The following is a 6,786-nucleotide window of genomic DNA, read 5'->3' on the forward strand; positions in this document are numbered from 1 at the left end:
AGCAATACATAGAGAAAACGAAACTGTGCTTCAAAGTCAGGCTACTTCCATTCGCAATCTAGAATTACAGATGGACCAGATTGCGAGTGAGCTGAAGAGTAGACCGCAAGGGGTTCTGCCGAGTTCAATAAAACTCCCACGCAACCTGGGGGGGATCAGGTGATGAGAAATGTTAGGTTGTGACATTGCGAAGTGGGAAGACTGTGGAGGGAGAAAAGAAGGAGCTTAGTCGGGCAGCTCCCATTGCAGAAGAATCTGAAGTTGCGGTGGCCGAAGAAGAAGAAAAAGAAAAAAAATCAGTAGAACCAGAGGTTGCGTCGACTTCAAAGCCAACTGAGACAGGGACCGTGAAAGTGTAGTTACCCACTTTCCCGCAGAGACTAAGGAAGAAAAATAATGAAGAGGTACAGTACCAATGCTTTCTGTCTATGTTTAAACGATTACATATTAATATTCCATTCAGTGAAGCGATTGATGAAATGCTTGCCTACGCAAAGTTTCTGAAGGATATGATAACTAAAAAGAGGGAAGCTGGTAATTTTGCCACAGTGGCTCTAACTCAGAGTTCAAAATCAATCATTCCACCAAAGATGAGCGATCCTGGGAGCTTTACTATTCCTTGCTCCATAGGAGGATTGTACATCGGGCAAGCCTTGTGTGACCTGGGAGCCAGCATAAATTTGATGCCTCTGTCAATCTTTAGGCAGCTGAATGTGGGGCAACTGGTGCCCATAACGGTGACTCTCTAACTAGCCAATAGATCTCTGGTGCATCCAGAGGGAAAGGTGAAGGACGTGCTAATAACCATTGACAAATTTATCCTACCAGCCGACTTTATCATTTTGGACTACGAGGCCGACAAAGATGTGCCCATCATTTTGAGGCGACCATTTTTATCAATAGGTTGTGCTCATATTGATGTGCATATAGGGGAAATCACTTTGAGCATCAACAGACAGAAGCTCAAGTTTAACATAATTCGTGCCATGAAGTTTCTGGATGAAGAAGACCTGCATGACTCAGATAATGAGCAAAATTCGATTGAAGAAGAATAGTTTGATGAAGAGAATGAAGAGAAGGATGCTAGTGCATCAGTTGCAGCCTGTAATGCGATCATGACAAAAACAAGCAAGGAAGAGGAGGTGATCGCAAATCAAGAAGAAGAGCCAACAAAAAAAGAAGAAAGAAAAACAACGCAACCATCCCTAGTAGAACCACCAACACTAGAATTAAAGACCCTGCGGAATCATTTAAAGTACGCATTCTTGGGGCAGAATGAGAAGCTGCCTGTTATTATTTCCTCTGAGTTGAACGAAGACTAGGAGAATGCATTGATGAGCATTCTAAGGAAACATATGCGAGCAATTAGCTGGACGCTCGTCGACATAAGAGGAATTAGCCCAGCGTACTGTATGCACCGCATTCGTCTTAAAGAGGACCACAAAGCAACGATCGATCATCAACGCAGACTCAACCCTGCGATGAAAGAGGTCGTTAAAAAGGAGATCATTAAATGGTTAGATGCGGGCATCATCTATCCTATAGCAGATAGCACGTCGGTCAGCCCCGTGCAGTGTGTGCCGAAAAAGAACGGCATGACGGTAGTCCCGAATGAAAACAATAAATTAATACCGCAAAGGACCGTCATTGGGTGGCGCATTTGCATGGACTACCGCAAGCTGAATGCGGCCACAAAGAAAGATCATTTCCTTCTGCCGTTCATTGATCAAATGCTAGACCATCTAGCTGGAAATGACTTTTATTGCTTTCTGGATGGAAATGCCGGGTACAACCAGATTATGATAGCTCCAGAAGACCAAGACAAGACCACATTCACCTGCCCATATGGGACCATTGCTTTTCGCCGCATGCCGTTCGGCCTCTGCAATGCCCCAAGTACGTTCCAAAGGTGTATGATTACTTTTTTATTGTATGTGCTCAAACCATGATTACTCTTTTATTGCCTAATCCTATAAATCTTACAAACTTTAATAAATTTTATGCTCATGTAAGTTTTTCAGAAAAAATAGTAGTTTGAATACTTTAGTGTTGGCCATGAAATTTTGATAAAATGATCACTTCCATTCACATGTAATTACACACTCCATACATGGTTATGTGAAAGCTAGAGGCCTTATAATCACCGGAAATGAGCACATTAAGATACTTCATATTTAAAAGAATACATTGATATATGAATTATATAAAAGGGGGCGAAAAATGGAGAGATAGAGAAGAAAAATTAGGCAATCTCCGGTCAGAACAAATAAATTTCAAAGAGTAGAAGCATCTAATACACCCTTTATCTTTTAGGTGCAAAATGAAAATTTGGCATGTGCAGAGAATTCATAAAATGATGTCAATGGAAGGATTTATTTGAGTTGTCATATGTGAAAAAAAACTTTTCTCCCTACAAATGGAAATGAAAGAAAATGTTTATATCATGTGGTTAATCTCCTCATCTTTGGATGGAATGCAGGGTGAAGGGAACGCATTTCAGAAAAAGGTGACTTTACTCTTTGGCATTGGACATATTGTGTAAATCAACTTTCTCTAACTTCAACTCAAGGAAGATTTTGTTCTTTGGACCATATTGGATTAGAATGTAACACCCGTTTATGACTCATGGATACTATTTATTTGTAGTTTAGATTTGATTTAAGGTGCTTGAGTTTGTGGGTTACACTATGGTAGTTTGTGGGTTATTCATGCTCTATGGTAGTTTTTGTGACAACTTTTGAGATTTGAAGTACATTGTGAGCTAAATTTGCTTATTGATGTATGTGTTCTTGAATATTTATTTTTTGAGAATTCTGATAGTTCTGTTGAGAACAAGTGGTTGTGAAATATTTTTGGGAGTGTGTTTCTTTGAACGGGGTCAAGGTAAATTTTTGGTTTTGTTGTGGTAGCATCGTTATGCTGCCAAAAATTTTCCATCGTCTTCGTATCTCATATCTTGTAACCAAGCTTCTCTTCTTCAAGATCTTGAAAAAGAAGATTCTCTCATTTATTCAACTATTGTGTTTTCTTGTTTTGCAGTTGCAACAAAGGAGTAAAGATTTGGTATCGCAATCTCTTTATGCTTTTTCTTAGGGAACTTTAGATCCAACACATTCACTACAAGAATTTTGCCTCTAATGTACCATTTATGCCCATTCCCAATATACGCGGTTAGTTGAATATGAATTCTTATCACATTTTCACTTTCAATCCTTTGTCTTAAACCTTTTTTGTTTGTAATCCTTTGAACAACAGTGGTCAGACAAAGATGCCTATAACCAGACACTGCTGAAGCTAGGGGGTTGGTTCAAGAAGAATTATGAAGGGATCCATACTTACCAAGTGGAGAGAGACAGTAATCTCATAATGTTTGTAAAATCATAATTTTTGTATTACTTATAATTTGTGTTTTCAAGGCCTAAATTATTGTACAGCCTTTTAAATTATAATTTTATAGCAGAATTTGTGGATTAAATGTAATAGATTTACAATCCATACATGAATAATATGTCATAGCCACAACGTTCAATGATGATGTGTCATGTTATACTTTTTGACCAAAAAAATGGATTCGGCAACAGAATTTAAAAACAAGGGACAGATTCTGGCTTCAATGTCGATTAATAATTAAAAAAAACCAGAGGCTTTAATGTCGGTTGGAAATTTCACTGAAGTTCTTTAATGTCGGTTGCAACCGACATTGAAGGCTGTGTTATTGAAGCCCTTTAATGTCGATTTAAAACCGACATTAAAGGCAACCGACATTAAAGGGCTTTAATAACACTATCTTTAATGTCGGTTGTCAACCGACATTAAAGCCCGAATTTTTTCTAGTGGTCCTGTAGTTTGTAAACATTTGTATTGAATAAACGCTTGTGATATAATAATATGAGATATTTTTTTCACTATCGTCTATGAAACATGAGATGTTTTATTTACTTTACCACAAACCAATAAACTAAGATCCCTGGTTTTCGTTGTAACTTAAGCATGTATGTGGAGACATATAGGTGGATCATGCCTTAAGTGATAACCAAAATGGTCTGTAGTATATGGATATAGGAGGGAAACCTGATCTTGATGACATTACGGATGCGGCCCGCTTTGTAGATAGTTATAAGTGTTGTGACGTACTACAGATGGTCTGATCTTAATCATTCATGTGGAGACATGCGAGTGAGGGTGTCCTATACAAAAGAGTTTGTTTAAGACCGGACCATGAAGTGTATAGTCTCGTTATATAACGTTGTTCATGATAGAGACTTCACTTCACTAAAATGACCATAAGTAACATGACCTTAAGCCTAAGTAGTTAGGAACTCAGCTACACAAAATGAAATTCACTTCTTCCCCGAAGTAGGGGTAAGTAGATAGATTGCTTCCTTAAGGGCTGATTTTGGGGCTTGAACGATGTGGCGCCACACATCTTCTCATGGCTCGAGAGGTGTCTACTCATAGTAGGACTATGATGTATTGTTCATTAGAGGGATCAGTGGTACTTAAGGAGTTAGATGTAACTACAGGGGCAAAACGGTAAATTGGCCCAGCTGTACTTACGAGCATCTGTGAAGGGTTATCGTACTGTTCACTGATTATATCCAATGGATACAGAAATATATTTGTGGTGAGAAGAGTGCAACTATCGATCTTTAGTGGAGTGCCCGACAGTTAACGGATGATGGATCTCGTGACTAAAAAGTTTAGTAAGATATTCACGTACCGTTGGAGCTTCAAGCTACAGGTCCATAAGGTGCCCTTGGTAGCTCAATGAATTCAAGTTGAGAACCAGTTTTTGGGTCAGTTTGAAGTGTTCAAATTTAAAAGAGGGAGTTTGATTATATATGATATGATTAAACTGGTTCAATTATATATGATATAGTTGACATGATGTATGAGATACACTAATCGAAGGAAAATGATGTAAATATGATTTATATCAAGTAAAGGAGAAAAAAATATGGTTTAAATGTTGCATATGATGTGATGTTAAAACTATAGGTTGTAAATATAATATGATAAGTTAGTTATTATATTTATTTATAATTAAAACAATTATGAGATAATTGTTGGTGGTTTCTCCTTAACCGTGCGTGAAAGTGGGAGGTTTTATTCAGTTTTCATAACTGAAGGATAAAATAAAAAATATTTTTATTTTGGAAAAGAATGGTTGTATTGCTTCATTAGAGTACACTGCCTATCGTTTAGCTCACAAGAGCCTACACGAAAGCTTTAAGTGTTTGTCTAAATGATCGTGTATACGCACATTTGTCTAAACGATCATGTAATCTTTTACTAAGAGATCACATGCCTAAGCGAGCTTCACTAAACGATCGTGGAGACCATCGCCAGTTTTACTAAATGATAGTGTACCTTTACTAAACGATCAAGCACAAGTCTATACGATAGACACTACACTTTCCCACTTATTTGGTCGTTGAGTGTGATCGTTGTTTCCTCCTTCCTTCTACCAAATCCAACAGAGCCCACACCTCCTAGATTCTCACTCCGAGAGGCTACTTGTTCGTGGAGAAGATTGTTCGTGTGCTAAGCGACAGTCAGAGATTTGGGTAGACGATTGCAGTAACAGCAAGAGGTTGCTGGTCCCAATTATTCACGAGAGCGAGAGAAAAACAGAAGAAAAGTTCTTCAAAGGAAAGTCTCTCGTTCCTTAGTATTTAATTTATGAAAGCATGCTATAATTTATTAGAAAATGCATAACTAGTTTGTTTGAATGTGAATACTTGTAATTCTGTCATAATGAATTTGAAATGATCTTGCTTCCGCTCACAGATTCTCTTTGATAAGAGTTCCTTCAATTGGTATCCGAGTCAGGTTCTGATATTCCAAATACATTGATGTATAGAATAACATTTACATTCTTGGTGGGTGAAGAAGTGTTAAATAAGTTTGTGGATGTGGATTAATGGAGTTTTCTGGGATGATTGCCTCTGGTTATTTAATTCTTTGACATTAAAAGTTAATTGTATGGGCCCCTTTGTTTTTGGGCATATTAACTTGCTATCAAGTATGTAATTCAAAGTATTTGAGTTAGTATGAGTCTTTCGTGATGAAGTTTCAAGGCAAGAAGTTGCATATTACTTCGAGGAAGAAGAAGACCAATCGTTGGTTAGATCGTGTAAACGATGGGGGTAACCGATCGTTGAGTATGGGATACTCGGTAGCAAAGATGATGTGTGTGCACTAAACGATCGTGTAGCTCAGCAAGCTTTATTGTTTAGTCACCGACTACACGATCTCGTAGTAAAAGTCACTTAAGCGCTTGCCCTATGATCTTCTAGACGATCGTGCTTCACAACAACGTCGTTGTCTAAGCGATCGTTTAGAGTTGCACGTTTAATGTTAGTGCGCTAAACGATTGAGTGCCTCATGTATCATCACATTGTAATTGGTACTCGATCATAGATAAGGGATCGTGGTTACTCGGCCAGTTTACTAAACGATCAGGGAGGCTTCACCTCGGCGGTTCAAAACCCGGTTCGCTTGTGAACCGGTTTGCTCAATGGATTTATGTAATAGATAGAATTTAATTTTCGATTTTTGAGGCTCATCATCCTGGTCCATTAGTTTTTGGTGAATGTACATGAGATGTCTATTTTATTATATGTCATATGGTATGTCATATAGTTGAAATCTCATCTTAGGTTATGCATTGGTCATGCATCATCTCTATATTGTCAGTGTTATGATATAGTAGTTTGTATGACTTAAATTACATAAGAGTGTGCTCATGCATCAAATAATATAAGAGTTATATTTATGCATGCA

The sequence above is a fragment of the Benincasa hispida genome, chromosome 2, assembly GCF_027475165.1.
Source record: "Benincasa hispida cultivar pf3 chromosome 2, pf3_genome.v1.1, whole genome shotgun sequence".
NCBI classification, from domain to species: domain Eukaryota; kingdom Viridiplantae; phylum Streptophyta; class Magnoliopsida; order Cucurbitales; family Cucurbitaceae; genus Benincasa; species Benincasa hispida.